The 14816-nt window shown below is 48.5% G+C and overlaps 1 long non-coding RNA gene across 3 annotated transcripts; it reads left to right on the top strand.

Annotated features, from left to right (window-relative positions):
* Window positions 1-4617: 4617 nt before the first annotated feature.
* LOC140697792 (uncharacterized) lies at window positions 4618-10960 on the top strand. Of its 3 annotated transcripts, XR_012075125.1 has the most exons (4): window positions 4618-6395; window positions 7785-7962; window positions 8838-8973; window positions 9927-10960. It is a non-coding gene; the product is annotated as an uncharacterized lncRNA (long non-coding RNA). The 3 variants fall into 3 exon arrangements; XR_012075124.1 differs by lacking the exon at window positions 9927-10960 and having other exon boundaries at window positions 8838-9208; XR_012075126.1 differs by lacking the exon at window positions 9927-10960 and having other exon boundaries at window positions 4618-5061; window positions 8838-9208.
* The last annotated feature ends 3856 nt before the right edge of the window (window positions 10961-14816 follow it).

The raw sequence follows: 14816 nt of genomic DNA on the forward strand, positions 1-14816 counted from the left end.
CGCCTGCGCGGCCCCGCGCGGCCCCACGCGGCCCCGCGCGTGCCAGTCCCGCGCGCGCCACCCCCGCCCCGCGCTGACCGGCTTCCTGTAGAACAGCCCTGCCCCGGCCGGTCCAGAGAGCCGAGCTGTAGAGGGGAGCCCGCCTCTCCATTCTGCCATCAGAGAATACACTTTCCTTTGCTTCTGAACCAAACTGATTCTTGTTCTGTTGGCTCCAGCAACACTAGGCAGGGCAGTGTCAGTAACGCAGCCTCCATGCAGTCTGCCGTCCATGCCGTCACCGCCGGGAGCCCTCATGTCCATCTCCCTCGCCCCATCCCTGGTCCCGCTCTCCAGTGGTTATCAGGCCCCTGCGTCAGGCTGCTGGACGGGTCTCTCAGTGAGTCCAGGCCACTAGCCCTGGGGGCCCCCTGCCACTCACCGTCCGTCCCACTCCTGGCCTCCTCCAGGCCTCTTCCATCCGGTCCTCTTTCTCCCCACGGCCAGCAGTATCCCCACAGTCTCCCTCACGGGCACCCGGCTCCCTCACCCTGGGGGCCTCGTCCTCTCAGGCGTTCTCTCTTCCTTCTACTCCCTCCCGTGGCCCCACATGGCCAGATCTGCCCCCGGCACTGTCCCCATCCCCCTAGCAGCCAGCAGCAGTGGGCACAGCTCAGCACACCCCACTGAAGCGCCTCCTCACCTGCAGTGCAGGGTTGCATGCTCTCCTGTCCTGTCTCCTTCACTGTGGTCACCCCTTTCCCCATCTCCTTTGCTGCCTCCCCATCCAGACCTGTAAACTCAGGGCCCTGACCTCGAGCCACTTTCCTTTCCTGTCTACACCACTCCCTGTCCCACGACTTCAAATAGCATTGGTGCCGGTGACCCCACGTTTAAGTTCCAGCCTGAGCCTCACTGGGGACTCCAGACCCAGACCTCGCCCAGCAAGCCCAGCCGTGCTCAAACTGCATCCCTGACACCTCTTTGTTCAGGCCTCCCACCCAGTGAAGGGGAGATGCTGTCTCCTAGCTGCCCTAGACTTCAGCCCCACAGTCCTCCTGACGTGTCCTCTCTCTCCCACAGCCAGCCCCCTGCACACCCTGGTGCCTGCTGGCTTCGCTGTGTGTCCGGCACCCGACCTTCCCTGCGCCCATTGCCGCTCTGGGGAGAATCCAGCTCCGCGAAGCCAGGAGCCTAACAACAGCCTTCAAGGCGCCGCAAGCTCAGCTCTGACAACTCTTCCCTCACTGGCTTCTCCCCTTTGCAGCGTCCCTCAGCTAGGGGTCCACACAGTTTGTTCTCACCAGACCCAATTTTGAACAATTGTCCCCTGCCCCCATACTCCCGTGAACACATGCACTTCTTAGCTCATTTCCCTGCTTTATTTTTTTCTTAGCATACATCAGTGTTTTAAAAATGTTCTTGTCTTATTTATTTTGTCTCTGCTTCACCAGAATGTAAGCCCCCAGCAGGATTTTTCCCTGGTTCCCTCTTCGCTGTGTTCCCAGTGCCTCGCTTTGTGTCTGGCATGAACTGGATGCTCCTTAATCGTGTGTTGAGTAAAAGCTGTGATGTGAAGTGAAGTGATGTGATAGGACAATCTCCTCTTGGATTTGGAGATGGAGAGACAAAGGTGACCAACAATAGGCAGTACTCAAGAAAGTGCTGAACCGTTAATGGGTGAGATGTTGGTGAGAAGGTAATCAACTCGGGCAGAAGACACAGGAAGTCAGAGACGGTGCTGGGGAGCTGAACGGCCAGGACAAGATGTTTACATTCAGACTCTCCCTGATGAGCAGATGGAAATGTTTTCATGGCTCATCACATAATCAAACGGTATCTAAATAAATTGCTGACGAATTTGCTAAGTACAGTGCTTTCTGTTTGGAAGACTCACAAGGCAACTAACATATATAGTGTCTACCAGCTTAAAAGCAATGCTGCCAGAGTAAAAACTATTTTTGAAAGTTTCTTTTAATAACATTTTGGATTTTTTTGAAGTCTAATTTGGTTCTGCAAAAGGGATGAAGCTTTAGTTCCTAGTAAAATGAATTTAATTCCTCAATTTCTTTGTCTCCAGATACTAGAAGACCCTATTACCACACTGGAGCTAAAAACTGCAAAAAATAATTTCCAAATTTTGTGAATAAAATCTAACTTGCACTTAGAGTGTTAAACACTTTGCAAAGCCAGAGAAAAAGAGTGTAGATTTTGGGACCAGGACACTTGGATTTGAAAGGCTGTTCAGACATTCTAGCTCTTCTGAGCCTTGGTTTCACCATCTGAAGACCGGGAACTGAGCTGTGCACTTGGGAAGCCTACTGCCAGGCTAGAACTGGCCGAGTGCCCTGGGTGCAGTGCGTGCCCCAGGGTGCTGCTCACAGTCTACACTTCCTCGGTGACTAAAACCCCAGACGAAACAGCCTATCTGCTCTTGAGGCTATGAGAGGATTTTTAAGAATCACAATGCTATCGCAACTCAAACATTCTTGTAACTCTAAAAACCCAAAACACCAACAAAAGCCATCTACAAATCCTTCTTCCAAAACAATACTTTTTATTCAAATGAGTCAGCTTTTTAACACGCTGATCGCCCACTGTGGCTCGAGTGCCCCTGAGGAAACATAACTGTCACCCAGATTTGGGTGACGTGGCGATCAACGCCTGATGGAGAACACAGAAAGGACGGATCGCATTATTCCCTGGACACATTCACAAAGAGCAGGGCTCCTAAAACAACATGCGAGGGCCTTGTTACATAACCCCATCTGGGTTTCTCAGAATTACATGATTAAAACTTTTTTTTTCTTTTAAAAGAACTTTAGAGCCATAAAATTTCCATACACAAGAGATCTTGTCCTACAAATGAGGATTTGAAGAGCAACTGCTGTCTGGTTGTACAGGCAAGGCCTGCATGGTCTCCGGACAGCTAATGCCATCCTCTGTCATCGTCTCTAGGTCTGGGGCAGCTGGTAAACCAGATAAGACACGGAAAGCAGGACAGACACAGGCTGATAACATCCTTCCAGATGAGGCCCTGCCGACCTCCTGGCCTCCGGCTCGTGTGTTCCTGTATTTCAGCTCACTCACCAGGTGCAGAGAACTACACTGGACATGGGGCCCCAGGTCCCCTCCACCTCTGCACAGCCTGGACGGGATGACAGCTCACCTACCTGGAGACAGCATCACACCAGATGTGCTTGGAAGCACCACGTGAGGAGGGTAAGAGCCAGTGGTTGTAGGGCCCAGGAAGGGGAGCTCGTCTGCAGGGCACTTAGAGGTCACTTTCAAGGGACAGGAAGTGTGCGGCGTTCTCTCAGGAAGGGGTCAGCTATGCCCCACGTGGCTCACCCCTGGGTCTCCCAGCTGGTGTGCAGACTTTGTATGTGTACGACACAGTCGGTCGGCATCAGTCATGGAATCCGTGTCTGTGAATTTACTACTCAATAAAATTTATATGTAACCCCAAGTCTGCAGTCACCTGCGGACACACTTGAAGAGGAGAAAAATTTGAACTCCCTGATGACGCCTGAGTTCCCAGCTGAGGTCGAACAAGGCAACATTGGTTCTTGGTTCAGCTCATACTGTAAACAAGGGCCCCTTCTGTGGTCTGTTCAGTGCCGTGTTTCCCACGTTTTTGTGTTTGGTGTGTGCCCGTGGTTTCACTCTTTAAAATGGCCCCCAAGTCCAGTGCTGACATGCTGTCTAGTGCTTAACAGGGAAAACACACTTATTGGAAAGGCCCCATTCGGGCCTGACTTACAGCGCGGTCGGCCGTGAGTTCAAGTAAGTGAAACCACAACATGTGTTAAATACGGCGTCTTTAAACAGACGCACACATGAAATAACGCTTTGTGTTTATTCATGGATGAAATGTGTGACCAGGGTCTGGCAGGAACCTAACCCACTTTTCCCGCAGGAGCTGTGGTTCAGGGCTCGTTGATTCCGCATCTGCCGTGACCCAGGAGAGGGCCGCTTTGACAATGAGTGCGTGTGCATGAACGCATACACACGCGCACGCAGACACATGTGCGCCCGTATACAGACGTGTGACAGGACAAACACGTGGGCGAGGATATGGCATGTGGTTCGGGTCACGGTTTAATGAAAGGACTGTTATGATCCAATAACCTGTACCATGAAACCCAGAAATCTCAGAAGATGGGAAGTGAAATCTGAAATAAATACATCAAGTCTGTGCACAAACCAGTCATCCATGGCCCAAATCCAGGGTGAGACGTGAGTGAGATGTACCATTCAACACGTCTGTGTTTCTCTTAGCTTTGCAAGGAGGTTTTATATCTTCCTTCTAACAACTCTGACTTCCTCAGGCCTGTGAATGTACCAGCAAGAATCTCTTTTAATGTAGCTAAATGGTAACACTTTCCCCCAAATTTCAATATTCTAAATAGTTTATATTAACCAACTTCAAATGTTACTGTTTTAAACTAAACACCCTTCCTCCCATACATGCATCCTTATTGGCATGAGCACAGGGAAAAAAGAGGCTTTTCCAACTGTCAACGTTTTGAAGCAGTTTTATCAGCTTTGAGGTTCCCATAGCAACATTTTCCATTGCCTAGGTGACAGTGGTCTTATGACGTCACCAGTGAGCTAAACTAACTTGGAAAACAAACGGACATTTCCTCCTAGTGTCCCCACATCTCAAAGCTGCCTCCAAGTCTTAGAGCCTCAACGTACCAAGTGCAGCTTTGTGAAGAGTTATGAGAACATTTCATAAACAAGATTCCAGGATTTGGCCTGTTAAAGCATCTTTCATCTTCAAGAGGTTTATAACACTAACCAAGTTGCCGGTCACGTTATCCCATGGAGATTTTTCCCAGCTGCAGAACAGATGCCAAAATGAAGATGCGGCATCTTGGGAGAAGATGCAGCAGCTGCACAGAGACACTGAGGGAGAGGGTGAAACAGTGGATGTCCGAGGACACTGCCACCAGCTCAGCAGGAGCCACCTCAGAAAAAGCCAATGAGATGGATGAACTGCCTGTGGCCAGTTTCTCCTTTCTCAAACCAAGTGATGGCCAAGACGCAGGCAGATACCCCCATCTCAGTTTCATTCTGGTAATATTTCCATGAGTGTGTAATCTCATAAGGAAGGCATCCTATATGCACAAGGGTGTAGAAGAAAAAGTTATATGAATGGGGAATATTTTAAAATACATTTAAGACCAGAAACCTAGACGTCCAAAGGATTCCATGCTGTTTTCCAATTTGTCTCTCAAGTGGTTTGTTCAAATGACAGATATGGTCAGGATGCTTCTAGAGAAAAAGTGAAATGTAGAGACTGGGATGTCAGCTGATTTTAGGGCACAGAAACATTGTCTTATTGCATATTTTTCTTCCAAAATAATCAAATATAATTTAGGCACTTTAACCTAAAAAGAGTTTTAACAAACAGCATGGAGCTCTAAGTTGAAAAAGTACAATTGCAGAGTGTGTCCAAGGCCAACTTTCTTCTGCAAAAGGAGGATGTGTCCTCTGACTGCTTCTATTCAACTAGAAGTATGAGCACCAGGCTTAGATGAGGAGGCCTGGCCTCTCGGGTCGTCCCAACATTAGGTTGGACAAGTGTGAGGCTGAGTGCTAAGGGAGAAGGCAGGGTCTCTCCTCTCAAATTAGAGCAATTAGAAGGAAAAGAAAAACCAACCGGTGGCTTTTAAAAAATTATAAAATAAAATGAGAAATAATTTGAGATTAAGACAAGAAAATATAATGAAATCCTAAAACCTGATGCAGACCATGTATTCCACGTGAAGGCTAGAACAGATACCAAACACAGAGGGAGGCAAGGCCTTCCCACGACCTCCTGGAACTGATCACACTTCAGGTCATGTTTTCTATATGGCAGAGGAGTAGCAACAGCACAGGACGTTGGAAGGTGTAAGGCACGTCCCCTGCCTGCTACAGAGCACCACTGTCTTTTCCTTATTCTCTGTCCACGGACCCGGCCAGCCTCCATGAGCCCCCAGGGCGCTGCACGTGCAATTAGATTTGTACGTGTGTATGCACGAGGCTGAATCATGGGACCCCGTGGTCCAACATGCTCTTCATTTACTTTGCTGACAACCAAGGTTACGGCTACAAGCCTAGACTATGGCCATGGCCATACTGCAAGCATCTTGAGCTCCCCTGCTTCTCCAGTGCATCGCTCAGTATGCTCAGACACTGGGACCAGAGACAGGAGAGCCTCCCACGTGCCGATGGTCATTGGTTTTCATTCCTAGGTTTGGTTGTACTTCTGAAACTAGCCAAAATCTGAGACAATCTGGATTTAAAATATATGAGTCCACCAGAAACAAAAGACATTTTGGTGTGAAGGTAATCCTAAAAATGCTTGGTCCAGCCATGCCACAAGATCTGAACACTAGTCTTTAAGATGCAAACAATAACAATCGGTGAGTAATTACTTTTGCACAAGGTGGCTGCATTAGCATTGCCATGGGAACGTTAATTTGGCAACGTGTGATGATGCTGCTTTAAGTATTCTTTAAAAATGTTGTTGGCGACTGTGGGAACTAATGCCAGTTTCTGATTTGCAATTTGTTGATCCAAACACATTTCTGTGCAATCTGCCAGTACCAAAAAGATAAAGTGTCTGTCAAGCGTCTGAGACTCCGTGACCTGATTCCAAGTTTGATCCCCACGTGTTCTCTCCCACTATAACTGGGTCAGTAAGTACGCAGATTCAAAACTGGAATTTAAGGCCAAGCCTTCTTACTGGCTCCACCCTCTATGAAACACAGTGGCCAAAGCTAACAACAGAGAGAAAACAGGCGCTCAGAGCCTTCCTTCTGCTGCCTCTCTCTCCTGCTTTGCACCAGATCCATGCAGGCACTAAACTCTCACCTACACTGAGCTTGCTGTTGCGGGGCTCTGGGTTAAAAGATTGTCAAAACAATAAAACAAAACAAAAAAATGGATTCCCTTTGGTCTTCGGCAGTTACTAACAACTCTGTCTCTTCTACATGGTTGTCAAGCAAATTAGATATTAACTTGCTCTGTGGGACGTGGACCAATCGTGCTGTCATAATAAATTAAAACCGTGTCCTCTGTTAACTGACACTGGCTCTTCTGTCTTTACCATATGGGGATCTTCAAAGAGTCATCTCTCTTGTCCAAGTTCAGTGTTGATGGGAGATTCGCAGTTACAGGCAGCAGAATAGCCCATGAAAAAGAGTTTAAATAGTTGGAATTTAGTATTTCATATAAGAAGTCTCAGGGTTGGGTGGTTCCAAAGTTGGCTAACGCCACAGCTCAAATTCAGGGCTTTGCTGAAGTTCCTTTGGATTTCCTTCCACTGCAACAAGATGGCGGCAATAACTCCCAGCTCTGTGCTGAGCCCAGGGAAGGAGAGGGTTGTGGCTCCCACCCCGAACTTTGTTCCATTTTTGGAAAAACTTATTTTCCCATCAGCCATCTCCTGCCACAAAGGCTGGGTCTGGGTTCCATGGCAGATGTTAAACTACCACTGACAGGGGAACCTGAATTACCATGATTTTCTTAACTCAACTGTGATTCACCCCTGAACTAGAAGGTGTCCATGGTCCCAGGACACTCAGGTAAAAACAGGGACAAAGTGAGATTCTGCAAAGAGTGTCAGCCAACCACCCTGATTCAATCTTTGCATCTAAGAGATGTTGATATCTAATGCTGAGTTCTAAGTCAGAACCAGAGCAAATTTGAGAATAAGACTCTGGCCTCTACAATTATACATATGTGTGCTACCTATTCACTGAGTAAAATAAAAGGAGGAAACCAGTCAGACGTTTTCTGTATCATTTCAGCGGAGCCCACGAGAAATTGGAATTTGATACAAGGACTACCCAGCCGGGGCGTCCAGACAAGTCCCCCGCATCCTCCCCAAGTCTCAGTACCATCAGACTCTCCCCATCTTTCAAGATCAGCTTAGACACCGCTTCCATCTCTGGAGCTTGAGAGCCCGACACACCTGCTTGCTCTGAGGTCTGTTATCTGTGTCTTGATATGGGTTCCTTCTAACTTGCATTTTCTTACCAAGGTGCGTTACCCTCTGTCCCCAGTGAGGGCCCAGGTTCGTGTGCCTCACTGTCCCCACCCCCAATAAGTGCTCAGTAAATACAGGAAGCCCACTGAAATTAATTCACTTACTGCTCCGAAAGGGAAAATGACTTTGTACTCCAACAATTCCAGGGTACTATACAAAAATACAGACTGGATGAAGTAAATTTGAATTCCTTGTGTCAGAAGCTATAGAAATTTTTAACCTCAATGGTCTCATCATGTATAGAATTCTCTGGAAGAGGGGCTCAAACGTGGGTGTAGTTTTTCTTTAATAAACTTTACTTTTTAGAGCAGTTTTAGATTCACAAAAAATGAGCACAAAGTACAGACTTTTCACATATGCTCTGCCCTCACCTACAGGCTATATATTCTTAAGTTGCCAATAGGGTTTGAAAATATGGGTAATTAAAATATAATACACATTTCCAGGTTTAAAACAAGTGAATAGAATGCATTGGCTTATTCTCATTCAGAACATACCTCAAAGCACTGTCAACTTCTATTGAATCGAGATTTAATGTCATTGATACTTAGATGATTATAAATTCCATTATCTGCCCACAGGAGTACCAGAAATTCTTGCTGCCAGACAATGTTTTACTTGCCAATGGGTCAATGGAGATTTACAACTTTTTTTTCATAGAATTGCCTGAATGGCAAACTGATTTTTGCACTTAAACTATGTGGTTTGAAACTAGGTTTAAATATCCCATTTGTATCTATGTACCTAGAGTGAAAACAAGAAGTGTGTTAGTTTACGTCTTTTGAGCCAATTTGGCTGTGCTCTCATTCCGCAGACGTGGGCTGAGCCGCCCCCATTCTCCTCCCAGGCTTTGCACATGAAGTGGTGGCAGTGGGGGCACCTGGGGAGTGACATTACTCATGAGTGACACAGACGCCAGTTCTCTCCACCGATGTGTTTGCAACATTGTGGTAAGTGACGGAGAGTTGTTTTCAATGACATATGATGGAAAATCTGCTCCTACCAAATGGCAGAAGCACAGATGTAAATCATACGCTTCTGCCAAGCGCTTGGTACCACAGACAGGCCACACTGTCCAGGTTTAAGAACCTGACCCTGTTCTTGAACCGACATGGGAGGATAAGGGACTTCCTTCCCTAAAAGGCCATCTGAATGATTAAACTTTATGCTCTGTCAGGAAGCACAGCAGGTCTGACGTCTGCCTTCTCTGACTGACCAAGTTTGGTTTTTTTTGATTTGCATTTAATTTGATAGCCAAGAGTTTGAAGATACTTCCAAATTTCATCTGTGCTTAGTATTTTTTTGGATTGTATATTCCTATCCTTTGCCCATTTTCCCTTTTTTAAAAAATGGAGACACTGGGAATTGAACCCAGGACTTCATGTATGCTAAGCATGTGTTCTATCACTGAGCTATGCCCTACCCCCGACCAGGTTCTTTAGAGAGGAAAACAGAGCCAGAGCCTTGTCCCTTTCCCCGTTTCCACTCCAACAGTGACATCTGCCCACCTGGGATATGGACACGTACCACCCCTCAGGGCAGGGGAGCCGTGCAGCCATGCTGGGGCCTACCCCGGGCGTGGGGAGTGCAGGCAGCTCTCTTCTTATCTCCTCCCCCTCCTCCCTCTCCCCCCTCCCCCTCCCCTCCCCCTCCTTTTCGCCCTCCTCCTCTTCCCTCTCCCCTACCCCATCCTGGTCCTACTGATGACCTTATCCAGTGCAGAAGCCATTCTCCGTTGGTGGGCTGTAAGAAACAGGCCATGGGCTGGACTAGCCTCCGTCTGTGGTCTGCCAACCCAGGCCAACCCTCCAAAGCTACCTCTACAATCCTATTTTTAGAACTATAATCACTCAGTGGCTCTTCAATCTGATCTTTCCAACACTCCCTGAACTTTATCGTGCAGATGGAAGCCAGGGTAATGCTCCCATCAAAGTCCAGCCAAGGCTGGAATCCTGCTCTGGATAACTTTCAGAAGCCTCGTGGTAACGGCATGCTTCACTGTGACCCATTCTCTACACGCCTGGGGGTCTCGGAGGTCTTCATCCGTCTGGCTTCTAACATCACACATCATTAGATACTCTCAATCACCCGAGAAAACGATCATGATCTAAACACACTTCAGCCCGCACTCTGCCTGTTCGGTGAACAGTTTTTGGGGACACAGCCAGACTCATTGGTCACATATTGTCTGTGGTGACTTTCATGCTACAATGGCAGAGTTCAGTAGTTTTGATGGAGACCATATGGGCCATAAAACCTAAAATGCTTCCTGCTGGCCCTTTGCAAAGAAAGTTTCCTGACCTAGACTACAGCAGGACCAAGCTCATTCATTTATCTGTTTTCCACTTGGCGATGCGTGCCTTGGTGCCGCCCCGCCCTCCAGCGCCCTTGCACGCATTGCCTCCTTCAGGACTCCTGCTGGTGCTCTCTGCACGCGGCCCTGTGTTGGTCTGGAGTGGGGTGTCTTTTAGTGCCAGGACTCCTCTGTAAGAATGAGGCCGCCGGTCTAACCCTGGTATAGCTGTGAGCCACGATCGAGTATTTACCTTCTGAGCTTAGGTTCGCTCTTAGATACATACACATACCCACACACAGACACTCGTACGCCTGCTTACTATAAATTCCAGGACAAAAATCAAAGTCAGCAGTGGGCATGACCAGCCTCTGTTATATTTTGAAATTGAATAAAAAATTGTTTTTGATGTTTCCCCCTGTTCTTTCCTCCCTGCCCATACCCCCTCGGGAGCCTCTCGCCTCACTACTTCTGCCGCCATCAGAAAGGTCATTATTTGTGTCTGTGACCTCGTCTCACACGGCGTCCCCCTGCCCGTGGACAGGGGTTTTAGCTTGCCCCACCATACTCCTACCATTTGGGGAGTGCCTGCACCAGCTACTGCTCAGCCAATATTAGTTGAATAAATACGTTTTCAAGACGTCCTTCGTGCCTTCTCCAGCCTCTCTGTGATCCAAGTCTCCTTGGAGCAAAGGCCCAAACACTCACAGAATAACCTGAAGGCTTGTTCTGTCACTGCCCTCGGCCCTGATCCGATGCCTGTATCTTCCCACACGCGCTGTCAGGCACTGGAAACCAGCCCCTGGGGGCAGAGGGGCCAAGTGTGGGCCTGCCGGTGCCGCGGCGTGCTGCCCACACAGCCATTGCTCCACGGGACGGCTCTGGACCACGGACTCCCCGCCAGGCCTCCCCGGCTCCTGCCCACACACCTTGCCATGACTCTGGAGTATTGCCAACCACTGAGAGGTAAGAGCCAAGGTCAGGGGGTCTCAGGTCCCAGGAGGCAGAGCTCAAAAATAGACTTAAATCCCGACAGACGTTGATACTTTACGGTCAGTTTAGAGAAAGCAGGGAAAGAAAAACCTGCTTTTTTTTTTTAAATTCATGCACATTGTAAATTAAATTCTCCCAGTGCCTTAGTGGGTGAGTCAGATGTTGGTGGCTTATTTACTTGACAAGCATTCTTTGAGCAAACAGGAGCTGGGGTTACCAGGCACGCGTTACTCTACATATAAAACAGACAAACAACAAGGACCCACAGTATAGCACAGGGAACTGTATTCAGTGTCTCGTAATGAGCCAGAGCGGAAAAGAAAAACATATATGTACGTATGTATATGGATAATTGCTGTGCACCTGAAACTAGCATGGTAAATCAACTACTCACCAATAAAAAATAAGAAAAAAATTTTAAAGGGCTATCACGGGGAGCAAAAATGACTCTGTTCCCTGCCCTCAGGGAACTGACATTGCAGAAGCTGAGGGGGAGGTCAGCTGATGAGAGTAACATAATGAGTATGAAAGCCCCTGGGTGTGTGACAAGGCGATCATGCTGTGGCGGGAGGAGCAGGGTAAGAGGATGAGAAGGCAGGGGGTGCAGGGGAAATCTCAGCGAGGGACTCAGGGATAGACACGACATCAAAGGAGTCGCTGCAGGAGGAGGAAAGATGGTCCAGGAGGGCCTGGGGAACGGGGTCAAGACAAAGCTGATGACATGAGAAACACCAGCATATCCGTGTGCTGATGCGAAGGACGCAGCTCGGAGAGGGACACGTGTGACGCGGGGAAGGCGGAGGGAACCTCACAGAGCCGGGGCCGCGAGCAGGGGGAGCGGGACATGGTCCCCCGTGGTCAGCATCCTCAGGGCGGAGGGAAGGGGGCTTCCACTGAGTGGGGGTCGCGGAGGGAGGGGGGCTTGCCCTCCGGTGCCAGGAGGTGCGCGCACCGGCCATCCGGGAATGTGGGAGTCGAGTGGACTCGGGGCTGCTGCCCTGAGGCTGTGCTCAAGGGTTTAAAGTGAGGCCATGTGTGTGTGTGGGGGGGTGTATGGGTTGTATGGTGTGTGTGTAGTGTGGCTGTGAGTTGTGTGTGTTGTGTGTAGTGTGCATGTGTGGTCTGTGGTGTGTGTAGTGTGGTTGTGTGGGTGGTGGGGATGTGTTACGTGGTGTGATTGGATGGTGTGTGTATTGTGTGTAGTGTGGTTATGTTTGTGTGTATGGTGCGCGTGTGTGATTGTGTGTTGTGTGTGTAGTGTGGTTGTGTGTGGTGTGGGTGTATTATGTATGTGGTGTGATTGGATGGTGCGTGTATTATATGTTTGCAGTGTGGTTGTATGCTGTGCGTGTAGTGTGGCTGTGAGTTGTGTGTGTTGTGTGTAGTGTGAATATGTGTATTGTGTGTTTGTAGTGTGGTTGTCTGGTGTGTGTATAGTGTGGCTGCACGCATAATTGTGTGGTGTGTGTGTTTTCGCCAGCCACCTTCAGCTGTTTGGGTGGAGATGGAGAGACTTGGATTTCAATATTCTCTGGACCACAATCTGGTTTAGATTTGGTTCTGCTAAAGTGAAGCAAGGTGGGGCAGGGCAGTCAGGGCTGTGAGCAAGGAGTGGCGCAGGGGTGGACACTGGGACTGCAGCTGGGGAGGAGCCCGGCAGCCTCAGAGAGGGTGGGGAGCGGCATGGGACCAGCACCAGCCACAGTGCTGTCAGGGACCGGAGGCCGGTGGAGTTGGGGCAGCTGGAAAGAGTGACCTGGAATGATAACAGCTGTTGTTTCAACTCAAAAAAGAATTTTCTTTCAAAACAGTGGAGAACATTTCTTAACTTTACTAAGAGTTTGATGCCATGAAGTTGGAATAACTATGTTATTTTCCATTTATCCATTTATGAGTGTAGAGAGAATTAAACCTTTGAGTGTTTCCGTATTTTTACCTTCTGTTTGACTGGAGATGAGTCATATCATCTCAGAAAAACATCAATGATACTTTACTTTCTGGCCTTGGAATGTATAAACCCATGAAGAAACAACTAACAAAACTAGCATTTTCCAAGTTTCTGTGGTATCGTAGTTGTAACAGTGAAAGGAAATTTCATGTTCTAATCCTACTCTGCTGGGGGCAAAATCTCAATTGATGACCAGGAAAAGCATATTGATGGAAGATGAAATCAGTGTCACTGCAGATACAGACTTGCCACTGTCAGGGATGTTCCATCCTGAGTCCCAGACAGCAGTAATGATGTGGTCAAGCCTCCCCATGTCTGATTAGTGGTCAGACCTGCCCTCGTCATCAGTTTCTCTGAGACCATGTGGCGCAAACACACGAGTGGCCAAGAGACCGCCGCAGACAGGGCTATTTGGCTGTGTTTGCACGTCTTTCTCTGCCCAGACACCATGAAAGCCTGCATGTCTTAAAATTAAAATGCAAAACAATAAATGGAAGGTGTCTTCAATATCTGATAGCTAGACATTCCTATTGGAAGTGACCTACTTTTCTCTCTTTTTTTTTTCAAAAGGACTAGGACAATCTGCTTGCTTCCAGCTGGTCAAGCAATGACCCCAATTTTCAAGAAGAACCAAATCCCCTGAGATTATGAACATGTGAGGATGAACCAAAAGCAGCTCAGGCCATTCCCGTGGGCCCCACACTGGCTCAGAGTCAGGAAGGTCAAACACCGGCCCCGAGCTGTCGGGGGGAGTAGATCTGCCCGCAGAGATGTTCTCCTCCCAGAAGCATTGGTGAGTCTCGGGCATGGGCACCGCAAGGTTCAGTCATTGGTTCTGTGCAGAGCCCCGTAGTCCAAATTCTAGGGCTGGTCTGTGTGGACAAGCCCTGGTGTCTACACAGGTGGAGCAGATAACTTGCAGGGAGCGAAATGTGGAAATACCCTCCCCCAGTGAAACAGGGCAAACCAGCCCAAGGAGAGAAAAGAAACTAGCATGTGACACTAAATCTTGGTGGCACAGGAGCAGACAGGAGCTACCCCAGCAAAAAACTGCTCCTACCCTAATTATGACGTCACAAAGGAGCTGCTGCTTTTTATTTTCCTGGGAGAGAAGCATTTCACAAAATGCTTCTTTTTTGCCTTTATGGAGCTGCTTACCAACTTAGAGCCTTCTCTTGAAAACAGACTTTTCTAAGGCTGGGTGATTTCTTAGCATAAACTCTGTGCATGTCTGCTGGAAAGGGAACTGAGTTTATTCCAGACGTTCCAGCCCCTGCACACGTAATGGTAGGTGGCAGAGCCCTGCAAAAGAAGCCCTTACAGGCCAGGACCTGGCGTGATGCAGGGATGGCCTGGAGCCAGTGTCCCCTCTTCCCACTGCAGCCGGGAGGGCTTCCGGCTCCGTCTGAGATCACAGGACAGCGGGAGCACGTGCATCCTTGACACCAAGCACCCTCGCTGCAGCCTTCTTTCAGCGCGATGTCAGTTACTGGGTGGACTTCCTTCACATGGTCTTGGCATACTTGGAAAGAGATTCAGGAAATAGTGGCCCAATTTGG

This window comes from Vicugna pacos, chromosome 8 (genome assembly GCF_048564905.1).
Source record: "Vicugna pacos chromosome 8, VicPac4, whole genome shotgun sequence".
Classification (NCBI taxonomy): Eukaryota; Metazoa; Chordata; class Mammalia; order Artiodactyla; family Camelidae; genus Vicugna; species Vicugna pacos.